Source organism: Pongo abelii, chromosome 8 (genome assembly GCF_028885655.2).
Source record: "Pongo abelii isolate AG06213 chromosome 8, NHGRI_mPonAbe1-v2.0_pri, whole genome shotgun sequence".
Classification (NCBI taxonomy): domain Eukaryota; kingdom Metazoa; phylum Chordata; class Mammalia; order Primates; family Hominidae; genus Pongo; species Pongo abelii.
The window spans coordinates 68,414,520-68,430,386 of NC_071993.2; the positions used below are offsets into that span (position 1 = coordinate 68,414,520).

The window sequence follows — 15,867 nt, forward strand, 5'->3', positions numbered from 1 at the left end:
GAGGGCCGTGGGTCTGCCAACTCCACGAGAAGGGATCACCCCAGGCCCAGGCCTTCCATCAGGCAACTTTTAACTTGGGATATAAAAATGAAAAAGTGCCTTTGTTTAAAAGGCTCCTAAAGTTTCTGATCATGATGATTTATGTAAATAAAATGTTAAATTAAAATGTAGGTGTTAATAAAATTACATATATGATGGAATGGCTGTTCTTTTTAAAACTGATCTGCAATAAATTTTCTAAATTCTGATTGCAGATGATTCAGGCCTTGAAAGTTTTGCCAACAATAGCCAGCAGAGGTCTATTACTGAAGTGGTATTAATATAGCTATCATCACCAATTCAAAGCAGATAATAAAGGACTGACACATTTATTATCATTATTAATTAACAGTTTTCTGAGATGGAATTAAATCAATATGCTGCTCTGATATCATTTTAACTAGTTATGCAAATCAAACATTTAGAGCCCATGAACGGATATAAATGCCATTCAAAATTCACTTCACACTTATTACTGTAATATCAGAACTTTCAGGCTTTGCTAGTAAAAAAAAAAAAAAGGACTTAATGCTCATTTAATTACACTCAGACATAAAGCTTATGGAATGAAAGTTGAAATAGCTGATTAGTTAGGAAGTCGTTGTGAGGCTATAACACTCGGGATAGACAATGAGATAATAACGTGAAAATGCAGGGCTCTGCACACAGCGATTCTGGCAGATCCTATTAGAAAGAGCAATGACATGTGTAGCAGAACATGTTTTAAAATTACAAAGTTGAGGACCCTTTCTTAAATCCAGAAAGGAGAAGGGGAGGAGGAGGAAGAGAAAGAAAAAAGAAAAGACTGGGGAAAGAAAACCTACAACTCATCATTTATATTAATAGAAAATTTCCAGCTTCACTTACCCACCATTTCTTCCTAACTAGATGAAGATGATAACTGCAAGGCCTTTTTCATACTGAACGCTAAGTCAACCTCCCAGCTTTTCTTCTCAGATGAGAGGAGGTCTCTGCCCCAGGGCAGTATCTGGGGAGTCACAGCGAGGTAACTGAGTGCTCTGTGGCCGGCTCTAACAAGAGCAAGAAAAGAGGCAAAAGGCTTCTCACTTACAGGTTTGGGTTACTCGTCTGGAAAAGCAGTGAAGCCCTGAAGAAGGGGAGACATTAAAAATGCTACTAGAGGGATTTAACCCATCTTGGGGACCGTGGCTATTTGGGCAATGAGGAGGCTGCTGGCTTTCTTGGGGGCTCTAAGGCAGTGATGCCATGAAGCAGTGTGAAAGGCAAGTGCCCCAGCCTGCACCTTCTCAGCATTACTTAGGTGGACTTTTGGAAACCAGTGGCACATGCATGGCCAGCCCCACTGAGGAGAGACAGCAGTTCTAATGGGTGAGTATGCTAGAGGTCTGGTTGTGCCGGCTGTCAGAAGCTAACAGTGCTGGGGGACCCCTGGCTTTTGCTTGCAGAAGGGAGCACAAGCATTCCACTAATGTTTGCTGGGCTTCCAGCAAGCAGAACCAAGCTGTGGAGACTTTTATGAAAAGGACTGAATTGTTTCGATAGTTTGCATTATTAGTCTGGGCAATACCTCACATCTCTTTCTTCTCCAAATCATATTCCTATCTTCACTGTGAAGTACATTTGATCCTCAGTGCAATCAGGTTCAGAGCTGGAAAATGAATAGCACATAAACCAGCAGAAAATGTAGTGTAATTGTTCTGTGATTCAAAGGAACGATATAAAAAGGAGAGAATGAAATCTTATTATCTTTTCTACACCTTCCACCCTCAAACTTAGTATTTTTCATAATATAAAGCTCAAGTCACAGACCAGTGTCCATCATGTTGTGTTGCCATTTGCCAAGGAATTTTATAAATTTGACAAACAGAAGAGTTAAAACTTTATGCACTATCATCCTACTCTGAGAGTGGACAATGTAGTTCTCAGTATTAGTAGTTGTAGGTGTAGGGAAATACACAGAAAAAAAGATTGGAAAGATACATAGGAAAATCTATAACAGCAGTCAACTCAGCGTAGTCTGATTATGGATGATGTTTTACTGTCTTCTTTGTACTCAGATATATTTTCCAAATTTTAACAATGGCTCTTCTTCCACTGAAGAATATTACTGAGGGCTAACCACTGGCTAAGCACCATCCAGGATGCTGGAGATATGTTGACCAAGACAGACAGGATCCCTGCCCAGTCAGTGAAAGCAAATAGAGACAGAGAATCAAACAAGCAATTGCAAACATGATTATTTTTGTGATTTAAAAGATACATATTTACAAAGCCTTTACTGTTACTACATGAAAAGTCTACATATCTTTTCTGGGTCTTGAATACATCTGAAATCTCCCAATGTAGTGTTCATATCTTCCCCAGATTGGAAGCAAGCCCATAGCAGGTGCCCGGGGCTTCAGAGATGGCGATTTTCTTCTCCTGTAGTGGAGGTAGATTTCTGTTGGTAGTGAGATCCAAGCATTGTGGTAGACTGTCTGCTATGCTCTCCACTCTTGCTTTTGATTGAGTATTGCCCACAGCAGTAACTGAGGCCCTCTGCCTTTTGTCTCACTGACCTTCTGTGGAGTCTGTATGGACTGTGTTTGAACAGCCAGACTCATCAATCCCATCTGTGGCCCAAACCTTCTCCACTCCTGACTTTCCATCAGTCCCAAACATGAAGCAAAGCTGCCATAAGTCATCTCTTTAAAGACCTATGATCTTTTCTAAAAATGATCTTTTTCCATATCTTCAAATATCTGGAGAACAGAAGAACACTGGAAAACTGTTATAGAGGAGACAGCTTCCAAGGAAAATCCCTCTTCCTTCCACCCCCTTCCCCACTTTGTTCAGGAAATTCAACCCCTGGCTCACAAATACTATAAAAAATCACATTGTGTGTCTGAAAACTAATATGTGTAAATAACTATTTGAAGTTGAATTTTAGACCTCACTGGTAGGTAAAAGACATAGAAAATAAAATACAAGCTCAACTGATAGGTCACTACTTCAGATGAGAGAGCTTGTTTGCAAGGGTAAGCACTGGCCATCTGTCAGGCCAAACCCTAAAATAGTCTTTGACTACTATGGCATGAACCAATGCAGCCATTCCTCCAGGGAGGGCTCAGCAGGTGGGATCAATAAATGAAGCATCCCGTCATTAGGCAACCATCGCCTCAGCACAAGGAACAGCACAGCACTAGTGGTAGTAAATTAGTGTCAAAGCCCGATGGCTGGAGCAACAACTAGAACGTCCACCCAAGATGGGGCTGTAGAAAACCAGACAGGGGTGCTATCACCAACACAGAAGAGTGACCCTCCAACCTTAGCCTGTCCACTTCTCTGTCAGTCAGCATAGCCCAGCAACCACCAGGCCATACAGGCAGAAGATGGCTTTGCTGTCACATAAACAACTGTATGTTTTTCCCTCACTGTGGGTACCCAGGGAAAGCTGTGGACAGTGGCATGTTCTCTACTTCCCTGTTTGCACTGTAACCTGCCAAATGGTAGATTTTAGGACTTGTCATTGGAACAGGAATTAATACGAAAACATCCAAATCTCCATGAAGCCTACTCACCCTATTCCTTAAACACTCTCCAAGAGGACCTTCCCCTCCCTAGCAACTTGGTAAGACACTTGTCACCCCAGCCTGAGGTCAAAGAAGAGCAGTTCTTCTCTTCTTCCTCAATTCATAGTCTCCCTCTCCTGGTTCCACCCCTACTTGATCTGTCAGCCCCAGGTTCTCTGCTAGAGCACAATTTATTTGCCCCCTACCCCTGACCAGCACAAAAAACCACTCAAAAGTAAAGGCAGCAAGAAAACCTCTGGCTTGTCAAAGGATTGTGGAGAGGAATGATGTGGGGCTGTCATTCCATGAGCAGCTGGAACCAAGGACAATTGGTTATCTTACCATGCGTGCTGTTCTCAGTGGGGCTGACGCATGTCTGTGCCACGGGTAGGTGGTGAGTAGCTAAAATAGAGCATCCTCTTGGCCGGGTGTGGTGGCTCACACCTGTAATCCCAGCTCTTTGGAAGGCCAAGGTGGGAGGATCACTTGAAGCCAGGAGTTCAAGACCAGCTTGGGCAACATAGCAAGACCCCGTCTCTACTAAAATTTAAAATTTAAAAAAAAATAGCCAGGCATGGCCAGGTATGACTGTAGTTCCAGCTACTCAGGGGGCTGAGACAGGAGGATCACTTGAGCCCAGGAGGTCAAGGCTGCAGTGAGCTATGATCATACCACTGCACTGCAGCCTAGGTGATAGAGTGAGACCCTCAAAAAAAAATACTCTCTCCACTTTAAAAGTTAAAAGTACACCATGTAATAAAGAAAAACATGGATGTCTTTAAAAATCCTTTATACTTTTCATAAAATTGGAACTTGAGAAGGAAAAGGTTGTGGGAGGATAGGATGAGAGAACAGTAACTATTGAAGTATTTTACAGAAAGGAGAATGAGCAGATATTTGTGTTATTTTTAAGCCTAGAAAGAGAAATTAACAAGCTGTAGCAAGAAATCTACGGGTTAGAGAGAGAAGATGAACAAAGATAAATAACTAGATACTTTCACCTAGATAAATAACTAAGGATACAAAATTACTTTTACCAAATAAGTGGCACCACCCTGACTCCCTCCAACCCCACCCTACCCTGATCTACTCTAATCAGCCTGGAGTCATGAGAATATCTCATTCTGAGATGCAGTACAGTGCATAGGAAAAGACAGAAACAGACTCTCGGGCTTTATGGCCTTGATTTGAATCCTGCGTCTCCTATCAGTTGGACAAGTCATCTAAGCTGTCTGTGCCTCAGTTTCCTCATCTTTAAAATGGGAATATTGATAGTCCTCTCTCACAGGGTTGTTATGAAAATTAAATACAGTTGGTGCATGTAAAGTGCTGAAAACAGTGCTTGTATGCAGCAAGCACTCAACACACCATTAACTATTATCACAGCATCACTACCATCAGGAAGGTCCTTCCCACTGAAGCTCTGCCCCAACTCGGCAACAGCCCCACTGTCACTGCTGAGTGGCTGGTGTCTGCAAAGCTTCCAGGGCTGAGACTAATTATGTGATTCTACCACAGGACTATCCTGCCCAAACTTATGAATGTGCAAACTTCCCTGAATCCGACTGTCTGAAAGCAATTTTGAAGACTTGGTCTTGTGACTCTTTACATAACCAATTTATAATAATGGGGCTTTTTCGTGGCCCACAAGTCTCCTGGATTGTTATTAGTGCTGCCTTGGTTAGGAAGCTGCAATATGATCCTCTGACTAGAAATACTGGCATAATTTATTGCATTATTACTCCACTGAAGTGAAAGCAATTAATTACCTGGAGCAGGATGCACAAGTGAAAATTTATCAGAGGAAAGTGATGAAAAATGTGCCTACTGCTTTAAAATAATAGGTGCTTAATGGTTTTTTTGTTTGCTGGCTAATCTCAGGCATTTTATAAACAACTCCAGCTTGGTTATCAGTTGTGAATTCCACAACCCCTGCTTTTGCCCTCTTTATATTATTCTATCATCCTAGATCTCCCTCGAGGACAGGAAGAAACATCTAAAATATTCACTTAAAAGCATAAGAGAGACTCCATTCCTCTTCTGCATGGTAAAATTATTAATATAATGTAGAAATATGTGATAAAATACATTCCCATGTTTATCACCCATGTTGGTAACACACATATATCTGCCTGACTGATATCTCTTTTTCTCTATCACAGCATTTTACTCCAAAACTTATAAAACCTATCCTGGATAAAAAGACATATTCTAAGGGATAAGTGTATATTAACTATTCTCTCCAACATCTCATAAGTGACATTCCCACATAAAACCTGTATCTCAAAATCCTCAAATACGATCTCCAAGAATTTTTTCCACTGAGCCCTCCCTTAGTCTTTCTCCTAATTCTGTCATCGACAACCAAGATCCAGAAAGAGAGAAGAAACAGAGCCAATAATATGTTATTGTATTATTTATAAGTTTCATGTGCACATGAAAGATAGGAACAGGGCTAAATTCATTATATTTGTTTCTACTTTTCAGAATTATTCACATCTGTATGATTCCGTAATTGTTTCTTCTATAAAGTTATTGGAGTAATTTTGCTCCGTATATTCCCGATCAATTCCCCCTCTCAAGGGCACAGTTGAAAAGTGATATTTGAAAACGGCCTCTGATAGATTGCATGGTTAGTCAGCAGCAGAGACAAACAACCTAATCCAGCACAAATTAGTTCGGCTGCCAGCAATAGTTTTATACAAAGATGTAAATTATGTTGTCAAAATCGGTTGCTTTCTAGCTTGCTGCTCAGCTAACAAGAAACCACTTTGGCTGATAAAGATGAACACTAAGCTTCCCTCTCTTACAAATTTGCAAATCTGCCATTTCAGCATTCTGTTAGCCACAAACAAACAGTCTGCTATAATTGCTTCTTTTCTTCCTTGGTGGTATTTTTCCTCCTTGTGCTGTTCTTCCAGGCTGCTCTTGAAAATAACAACAACAACAAAGACCAAAAACACCACAACAATAAACACTAGCAACTCTCAGACTCGAATTTAAGAAAACGCTGAGCTCTTGCAGTCCGTCCCTTTCACCCCTTCCCTCTGGAGTCCTCAGCCTGGTCCATTCACTGTGGCTTGAGCTGTGTGCAGACCCTGACAATGTCACTCCACAATACTGCTATCTAAAGGACTGAAAGAGTAGGAAAAATTCTTGGCTTTAATGGAAATGAAAATATTCTTACAGCTTTGAACAAGGATTGTCTTTGACAGTAGCCCATCCATTCTTCTTTATTTTACAAGCTCCCATTCCAGGAAAGGGAGGGGAACAGAGCCCACTTTCAAGGGGCCCAAGAAGAAAGCTCTGCCAGGCTGCCTGTGTTAAATTGGAATCAGATAGATCTAATGCCAGACTGAAAATAATAATGCATTATAACGGTAATTATATCCAGCATAAGTCAAATAAATAAATTATAAATTACAATTACCCTTTAAAGTTGCTAGTCTCACTGTTAGCTTTACAATTAACTGCAGGTGCTTCAGCATGTCTTATTATGGCCCCAAAGTTATATATTTGAAAGAATGGTACAGATGATTCCTATTTATTTGTTAAATTAAAGCATTGTTGGTAAAATTACGACTTAATTAATATTATGGGTACTGTATAACAAAATAGTCTACCTTGTACATAATTTATTTCCACATGCATATCTCAGCCCAGACCCATTACAGCTCTAAGGCAGCTAAAATAAAATATTCCTCCTTTGCTGGCATTTTTCTAAATAGCAGTTCACTAAATCAATATTATTCACTTGGTATTTTTAAAAGCAGTGTATCTTAATAATTACACAACATTAGAGTAGGCAATAATTTTACTTGCTAAGCATATTAAATTTAGCAAACCATCAGTCAAATAGTTTGTTCTTTCTCAGAATGGGTAAGCAGTGAGTGAGTTTGGAATCATGTTCCTTCGGTATAAATGTCACATAGAGTTTAAGAATGCGTCTGTGACTCCCTAAGCCAGCCTAGCACTATATATCTTTATTAGTTTCAGTGGTCAGTGCAGTGACCAGTTGTTTATTCTCATTACTCAAGACAAGGTGAGCCACTTGGTAGTGACTGCAATCACAGCTAAAAACATATGACTTTGCAGAAAGTAAAAACAGTAGACAAGGCTACATGCACAATGGTCCGGATGCCTGCTCAAAAGGGGGATTGGAGGAAGTAGGAGAAAGAAAATAAACACACACACACCATTTTGTGCACATGGACATCTGATCTGTCTTGATCCTCTTATCTTTGGGGTATCTTATATTTTTTCACTGTTCTTAATTCATTATAAAACACCATTAATTTCATATTTCCCCATCTTTGTCTATGTCTGAATTTATTTTCAACTTCGCAGAAAATGCCTTATGAATCTTCTCTCTTCTTATACCATCATCTCTAAATACATCCCCCTAAAAAAATTAAATGCACACATGTATGCATACATACAGCTACCTTTTCAGCCAATTTATTCACTGTATAAACCCAAAGCAGGTGAATTGTGCCTGAGCTGTAGGCAATTGCCAACACTATCAAGTCACTATTTGATTTATGCATTTAAAGATACTGAGGCCCCCGGATTATGTGTTTCAAAGAAATGGCTAAAACTCCTTCACAGTTATAGTGGGGAGATGCAGAGAGAGTCGAAAATCAGCAAGCAACACTCAATCTGCTCAGAAGAATAATAGCCCACACCTTCATCTTCCTCATTTTCTCTTTCTACTAGAGACAGCCCAGACTTGTTCTATGGAACCTGGGAGAGACCACATCAGATCAGGGTCCCAGCAGAACCAAAGAGCAGTGTCCCCTCAATCTAATACAGTCAAAATCTAAGCCACACTCAAAGGTGGCTCAGAGAGCTCACAAACCCGAGAATTGTCTGGATGAACTGCTGTGCCCAGGACATATAAACACCAGTAGTTCATAGGCCTCCCCCTCTTGTTCCACACAGACCTGCTTCCACCACCAGGAGACGGCAATTCTCAGGTATGTGCCCAGTGACTGCCAAGGGACACACGAAGCAACACTGGGCACAGTAGCTTATCCAGGAATGGAAAAGGAATAGCTTCCTGGGAGAATGAGAATGGGGAGGAAAAAGTCATTCATTCCAATCCACCAACAGAACATTTTTTGATTACCTACTCTGTGCTGAGCACTGCATGAGACTTTGTGGAGAAAGAAGTACAAAGGCAGGCACACACATGTGTGGAAAAGGATAACTACAAAGTTCAAAGTGAAGTTCAAAATAGCAATAGGAAGCGGCACAATTTGCAACTGCAAAAATACGGAACCAGCCTAAATGTCCATCAATCAATGAGTGGATAAAGAAAATGTGGTGTGTGGGTGTGTGGGTGTGTGTGGGTGTGTGGGTGTGTGTGTGTGTGTGTAATGGAATACTACAATAAAAAGGAATGAAATAATGGTATTTGCAGCAACCTGGATGGAATTGGAGACTATTATTCTAAGTGAAGTAACTCAGGAATGGAAAACCAAACATCGTGTGTTCTCATTCATATGTGGGAGCTAAGCTATGAGGACACAAAGGCATAAGAACGATACATTAGACTTTGGAGACACAGGGGAAAGGGTGAAGGTGGTGAGGGATAAAAGACTACACACTGGGTACAGTGTACACTGTTCAGGTGATGTGTGCACCAAAATCTCAGAAATCACCACCAAAGAACTTATTCATGTAACAAAACACCACCTGTTGGCCAAAAACCTATTGAAATAAAAAAGTTAAAAATTAAAAAAGCAAAAACAAAATAGCAATAGAATAGAGACCACAAAGTCATAAGAATTAATTGCCAAATGAAATACGCCCCCTGCCATTATTACAGGAGTAACTCACAGTCACTAAGATGGGGCACTTAGGGAAGAATTTACAAAGAAGATGGATTTGAACCAGGTCTTGAAAAGCAAGTCAAAATTGGAGTGATGGAGTGTGACAAGTCACATTGCTTAAGAGGAAAGGGAAGTCCATTCGAATTGAGCAAGACTGTATATACCAAAGACCAGAGGAGTGAGATCACGAGGCATCAACCTCCAAGAACCACTTCTGCACAACCAGGATCATGCATTAGGGCACATGAAATAATACTAACCTAAAATGACTGCTGTAGAAGCCCAACCCCCAGCCAAAATCCACAGCAGAACCAACAACAATCAGCCAGCTCCTCAACCTGAGACCTATCTACATACACTGAGGTTAACAAGGCTGATTTTTTTAATGAAATGTTCTGCCTACATTACAAATTTTAAATGAAAGTGTGTTCAGTTTTTGCATACATGCCTGAATTGTACAACTTTTATTCCATAACAGGTACATCTCTCAATATTTTGCTTTTCTGATACTGTTAATCAAGATTAAAGTAAGCTAAAAAGGGACTGGCCTCCCTGATGAAAACATGACCAGGCCTGGTCTGTGAATGTTCCAACTGTCCTTCCAGGGAGCAGGCAGTGTGCAGTCTCAGGCTGTGCATTTTGGAGGGCCTGTTCGCAGTGTGCTTGCCCAGGACTCTTGCTGGCTGCCTTGCCAGACTCTGCACCCAAGATGAGTGTGGATGACACAGCATGGTAGGAAAGCTGGGCTAATGCTTTTAGGACCAAGCATGACTAAAGAAAGATAAGAAATTGAACATCATAAAATGACTGAATGCACTGTGCTAGGCCCTTGAACATACACTGCTACATTTACAGATGAGGACACTAAGACTGAAATTAAGCAATTTGTACACAAGGGTCACACAGCTATGACCAGAGTGCAGTCTGGCTATGACCAGAGTACAGTTTGCAGAGGCCAACTGTAAACCCAGATCTACCAAACCCTGAAGTAAATGCTGCCTCCCCACAGCTTGTACTTCAAGGAGAGTTGCTGTCTCACAGCGAGCCAGTGTGTAGGATGGGATCATCTTCAGAAGAGAGAGACTGTGATGCTGAAGAAATGTTCAGAGAAAATGAGCTAGAAATAAAGGTTGGGAGAGGAACACTACACCATGGGTATTTTTCTCTCAGTCTCAGCCCAAGAATAGAAAAACCTTTGGGGCTTTGTGTGTTTGCCCTTCACCCTAGAGCATGTATCCTCTAACACAGCAATGAACTACAACTGCTGACACTGATTAAAATCAGCAGTGTGTACTGCAAACCTATTGACGGGCTATGAATGACAAACTCTGGGAGGGAAATTTCCCTAAGATCTGCAGGTAGCTTCTCCTTGAAAGTATCCAGCAGATACACAAAGGAACAGTACTCTAAACAGGACAACAGGATGGGAGTATAGACATACATACAGTTGACCCTTGAACAACATGGGTTTCAACTTCATGGGTCCACTTGTACATGGATTTTCTTCTGCCTCTGCCACCCCTGAGACACCAAGACCTCTTCCTCCTCCTCCTCCTCAGCCCACTCAATGTGAAGATGACAAGGATAAAGACCTTCATGACAGTCTACTTCCACTTAAGAGTAAATATATTTTCGGCCGGGTGCAGTGGCTTACACCTGCAATCCCAGCACTTTGGGAGGCCGAGGTGGGCATATCACGAGGTCAGGAGATCAAGACCAACCTGGCTAACACGGTGAAACTCCATCTCTACTAAAAATACAAAAAAAATAAAAAATAAAAAATTAGCCAAGCGTGGTGGCATGCACCTGTAGTCTCAGCTACTTGGGAGGCTGAGGCAGGAGAATTGCTTGAACCTGGGAGGCAAAGGCAAAGGTTGCAGTGAGCCAAGATCATGCCATTGCACTCCAGCCAGGGCAACAAGAGTGAAATTCCATCTCAAAAAAAAAGAGTAAATAATTTTCTCTTCCTTATGATTTCCTTAATTTCTTTTTTCTAGCTTACTATTTATAAGAACACAGTATATAATATATATACAAAATATATGTTAATCTACTGTTTATGTTATTGGTAAGGCTTCTGGTCAAAACTAGGCTATTAGTAGTTAGGTTTTGAGTCAAAGTTTATGTGAATTTTATTAGATGTGACTGCACAGGGGAGTCAGTGCCCCTGACCCCCACATTGTTCAAGAGTCAAATATATATATATATATAGTTGATATATATATATAGTTGATATATATATGGTTGATATATATATATAGTTGATATATATAGTTGATATACATATATAGATGATACACATATATAGTTGATATATGTAGTTGATATACATATATAGTTGATATACATTGTTCATATATATATATATAAAATCTGGTAAAGACAACTACATAAGGATAGGTGCTTACTATGACGAAAAAATGAAGAAAACAAAGAATTAAAGAGAATGGATCTTGGAAGTAAATTTTTCCATCACTTTTACCGTGTTATTTTGTAATGAATAGCATCTTCGTAAGTCTGTAATTACTTACAAAAAGAAGAAAATGCCAACTTAGAGGCAGGACAGATGCAGAAAAATGTTAAACAACAATACAGCAGGTGAATTGCATCATAAGACAGCAATACAAGAGCAGTTTCAAGTCAGTCTATGATTAATTCCCAAAGAATATCCCTTAGATGAGTACAGTGTGTTGATATTCACAAAGCTTCTCTACATTCATCACTTCATCCTATCTTCCTAGGAGAGAGGAAAGATGTTTATTCTCAAAGTTCTCATCTTCTAGCCAAGGCGACAAAGGCCCAGCGAGGTTGATTTGCCCAAGGTCAGTTTTCTGTAGCGCCAGGTCTCCTGCTGCCTACTCCACCCTAGTGACTTCTCTTCCAAAGAAGCAGAGGCTCAGACATGGATAGACTGTGGTGTGAGGCTTTATGGAGGAAACAGAAATGGTGCTTGACCTCAAGAACTGCAAAAGACTGAGGGAGAAAGGAACCCATGGGGCAATCCAGGGAGATGGAGCAGTCCTGAAAAATGAGCAAGAACAAGTTATGACTGTGAGGTGATGCAATGGTTTGGCTGGAGCAGAGTGTGTAGACAGAGAAATAGCAAGAGAGAAGTCCAGAAAGAAAAGACAGAGGGGAGCAGTAAGTAACAAATTAAAAAGATTACTTGGTTCTACTAGTCGGTGGGAGCCATTGAATGGTTCATGAGAAGGAGAGCAGCATAATAAAAGCAGTGCACTGAGAGAATACAAATTACTTCATCAGAGTGCAGATTTACAAAACGACTTAACATAGAAGGGGACACTTAAACATTCTGAGTCGGCCAAATTCTCCGAATAAGAGTGAGACACAAGCTGCCACCACGTACTCCCAACCAGCCATTTGCTAAATGATAAGCGCACACTCCTTCCACTTAGAGGTTGTAAATGGGAAACCTCGGCAGCCGTCCCTACGTGCCCTTATGCTGCCACTCGGGCCTCCCTGGGCTTCTCCTTCCCATTGCACTGTCCCATCCAGAACTGTCCAAGATCTGGATCTTACCTGAATGCCTCATATCTAAATGCATATATGACTTGGAGGTGACTACACTTTATCTGATAAAGTAGCTCCAGCCAAGGCTACAGTAGCTGCTGAAGCTACAGTGTGCCTTTTTCCCAAATGTACACTTTCATAGAAACCATCTGGACCTTAATCCAGTGGTTCCCAAGCACTGAGGCCAATTTAGATCATCCCCAGCCAGTGACTTTAAGGTTTTGTCTTTATGATAGTCTACTTCCACTTACTAGTAAATACATTTTCTATTTGAAACCGCTGAAACTGCAAAGAGGAAAACAGGAATTTCAGACACCCTGGCAGAGAGAATCTGGTGATATATTCTAGCCTTTCTAAATCCCTTCAAATCAAACCATACAAGAAGTGCTCTATGGAGTCTTAGCACTATGTGTCAGGTGTTCAGATTTCAGCAATGTCATGCTACAAAGTTACTGATTCACATATATATAACTGTCTTCATAAAGATTGCATAAAACCAAATTTTGAGATAACTCAGACACAACCTACACTAAAATTAACTTTGCTGTATTATCAGAAAATAGTCAAACATAGTAAAGAAGATAATATAAAACATGTTTAAAGTTCTAAGACAAGCTCTATGTACATACCAGGCATACCATTTAACTCATAGACTCCAATTATCTGGGGTGGAGATTAACAATTTTTGGTCATCTGGGTACCACATCATAATTTTTGCCATATCTCTATAGCAGCTGTACTATTATGTACTTAATATTTTTTCCTTTAATTGATTTACTTTTCCTGTTGATATGGTTTGGCTGTGTCCCCATCCAAATCTCACCTTGAATTGCAATAATCCCCATATGTCAAGGGCAGAGCCAGGTGGAGATAATTGAATAAACACCACCACCACCACCACCACTACTACTACTGCTGCTGCTGCTGCTGCTACTGCTACTACTACTGTTCTCATGGTAGTAAATAAGTCTCATGAAATCTGATGATTTTGTAAATGGGAGTTCCCCTGCACAGCTTGCCTTGCCTGCTGCCATGTAAGACGTGTCTTGCATCCCCTTTGCCTTCCGCCATGACTGTGAGCTCTCCCCAGCCATGTGGAATTCTGAGTCCATTAAGCGTCTTTTTCTTTATAAATTAAAGAAACAGTCTCTAGTATTTCTCTATTAGCATCATGAGAACAGACTAATATACCTATTAATTCAGAAATTAAAATATGAAAGTCACAGTCATAAATCGATGGCCGACATTATTTAACAAACACAAATTTTAAAAGTCCATTCAGTATACTGCCTAAAATCATTTCCCGTGACACCCATTTTCCAGCACTTTGGGAAACACTGATCCACAGCCAACCATCTCATCTGACAGAAGGAAATGGAGTTCAGAGACATAAAGTAATTTGACTAAGGTTACATAGCCTTGAAGTCAAAGGACCATTAACTCTGGTCTCCTGGTTCCTTGCTCATTAATGTTTTTTCCTATACCATGACTATTCAACTGATGTATTAATAGCATATCACAGCCATATTTCCATTAGAATAAGTACTCTACTCAACAATATTTAGGCATTCTAGTTCAAATAATTGTGTTCATATCCGGGAGTAATTAAGGATTTTTTCCTTTTAAATGCAGCTGTCATACAGATTTTCATCAGGCTGAGTATTCCTAATCCGAAAAATCCAAATCTGAAATACCCTAAAATCCAAAAATGTTTGAGCACCAATTTGATGCTCAAAAGAAATGTTTATTGGAGCATTTTGGATTTCAGATTTTCACATTAGGGATGCTCAACTGGTAAATATAATGCAAACATTCCAAAATCAAAAATAAATTAAAAATCAAAAACACTTCTGGTCCCAAGCACTTTGGATAAGGGCTACTCAACCTGTATGTGGTCTTGATTTGATGTTGGCTGTCACATTTTACAAAACACTATGGGTAATTTTAAAGACATTAGTATCTTGAGCAGTCAGATATCACACATAATGACTCAGTTATGATTTGTCATTGAGAGCTAGAAAACCACTGCAGTCTTCAAGGTCTCTTTCCTCAAACCAAAGTCTTTAATTAGCAGAGATGAGAGAAAGGACAATGGCCACATCCTTCGTTAAACACCAAGAGTCACCCAAGTTGACTGGGCAGAGTCAACTGATCATAAGCCGTGGCTGTTCTTGAAATGCCCCACTTAGCAGTGAGGGAGTCCCCAAGACATGGTCAAGGCTTGGTAAGCACCTAACTACATCTCCCCAGGGAGCAGCCAGCCTCCTCTTTTCCAGCCACTGAACACAGATGTTCCACAATGGGCACATGCCTTCTATCTTGCTGGTGTCCTCAGGTTATAACAAGGATATCCAGTCCAGGATTCCAAAAGAGAAGGAAAAAAAAAACCAAACACCACTGATATCCACAAAACCTCCTTGTAAATTAAACAGTGCATCATGAGTAACACAGCTATTATTCAGTGCATGCATCACAACTGTGTGCCCATGTTGTGTTGTCAGATAAATATATAAACACAGGGACTGAAGTGCCACCTCTCCTCTCCACCATCCCTTCTAGGAAGAGGAAAGGAAGTTCGGCTGGAATAGAGGAGCAGAGAGATGGCAGGAGAGCAGGGAGATTCTGGAGGCAGAATGAGAGGGGAGAAAAAAAGTGCTGGGGTTTCTTTCTTCCCTTTTCTCCCCTAGTCTGTGGCATGAAAAAACAATGGCTTTTCTGAGGCACTGTGCAGACAAGGCAGCTCTGAAAAAAACTAATGGCCGTGATTAATGACAATGGGCTGGAGGAGAGTGGGGACACAGCCGCCACATACATCATCCCTTCCCGTCAGTCTCTGCTCCTCCCTGCCCCTCTTCCTCCCACCAGCAAGGCATTATAAAAACGTCTTATCTGCTCTGGATGCTTATTTTAAAGCTGAAATCACAGCCAGA

The 15,867-nt window shown here is 40.6% G+C and overlaps 1 protein-coding gene across 10 annotated transcripts in view; it reads right to left on the reverse strand.

The window, feature by feature from the left end:
• The window catches only part of LRMDA (leucine rich melanocyte differentiation associated), a 1,127,800-nt gene that overhangs the window by 935,831 nt on the left and 176,102 nt on the right, over positions 1–15,867 (reverse strand). For 8 of the 10 annotated variants that reach the window (XR_008510802.2, XR_008510800.2, XR_008510804.2 and 5 more), the window contains one exon: positions 1–15,867. This exon is cut by the window's left edge and continues 58,076 nt beyond it; it is cut by the window's right edge. The exons of 1 other annotated variant lie outside the window; for it this stretch is intronic. The gene's annotated coding sequence lies outside the window, so the exon portion shown is untranslated. One more of the 10 variants, XR_008510803.2, reaches the window with a different exon arrangement.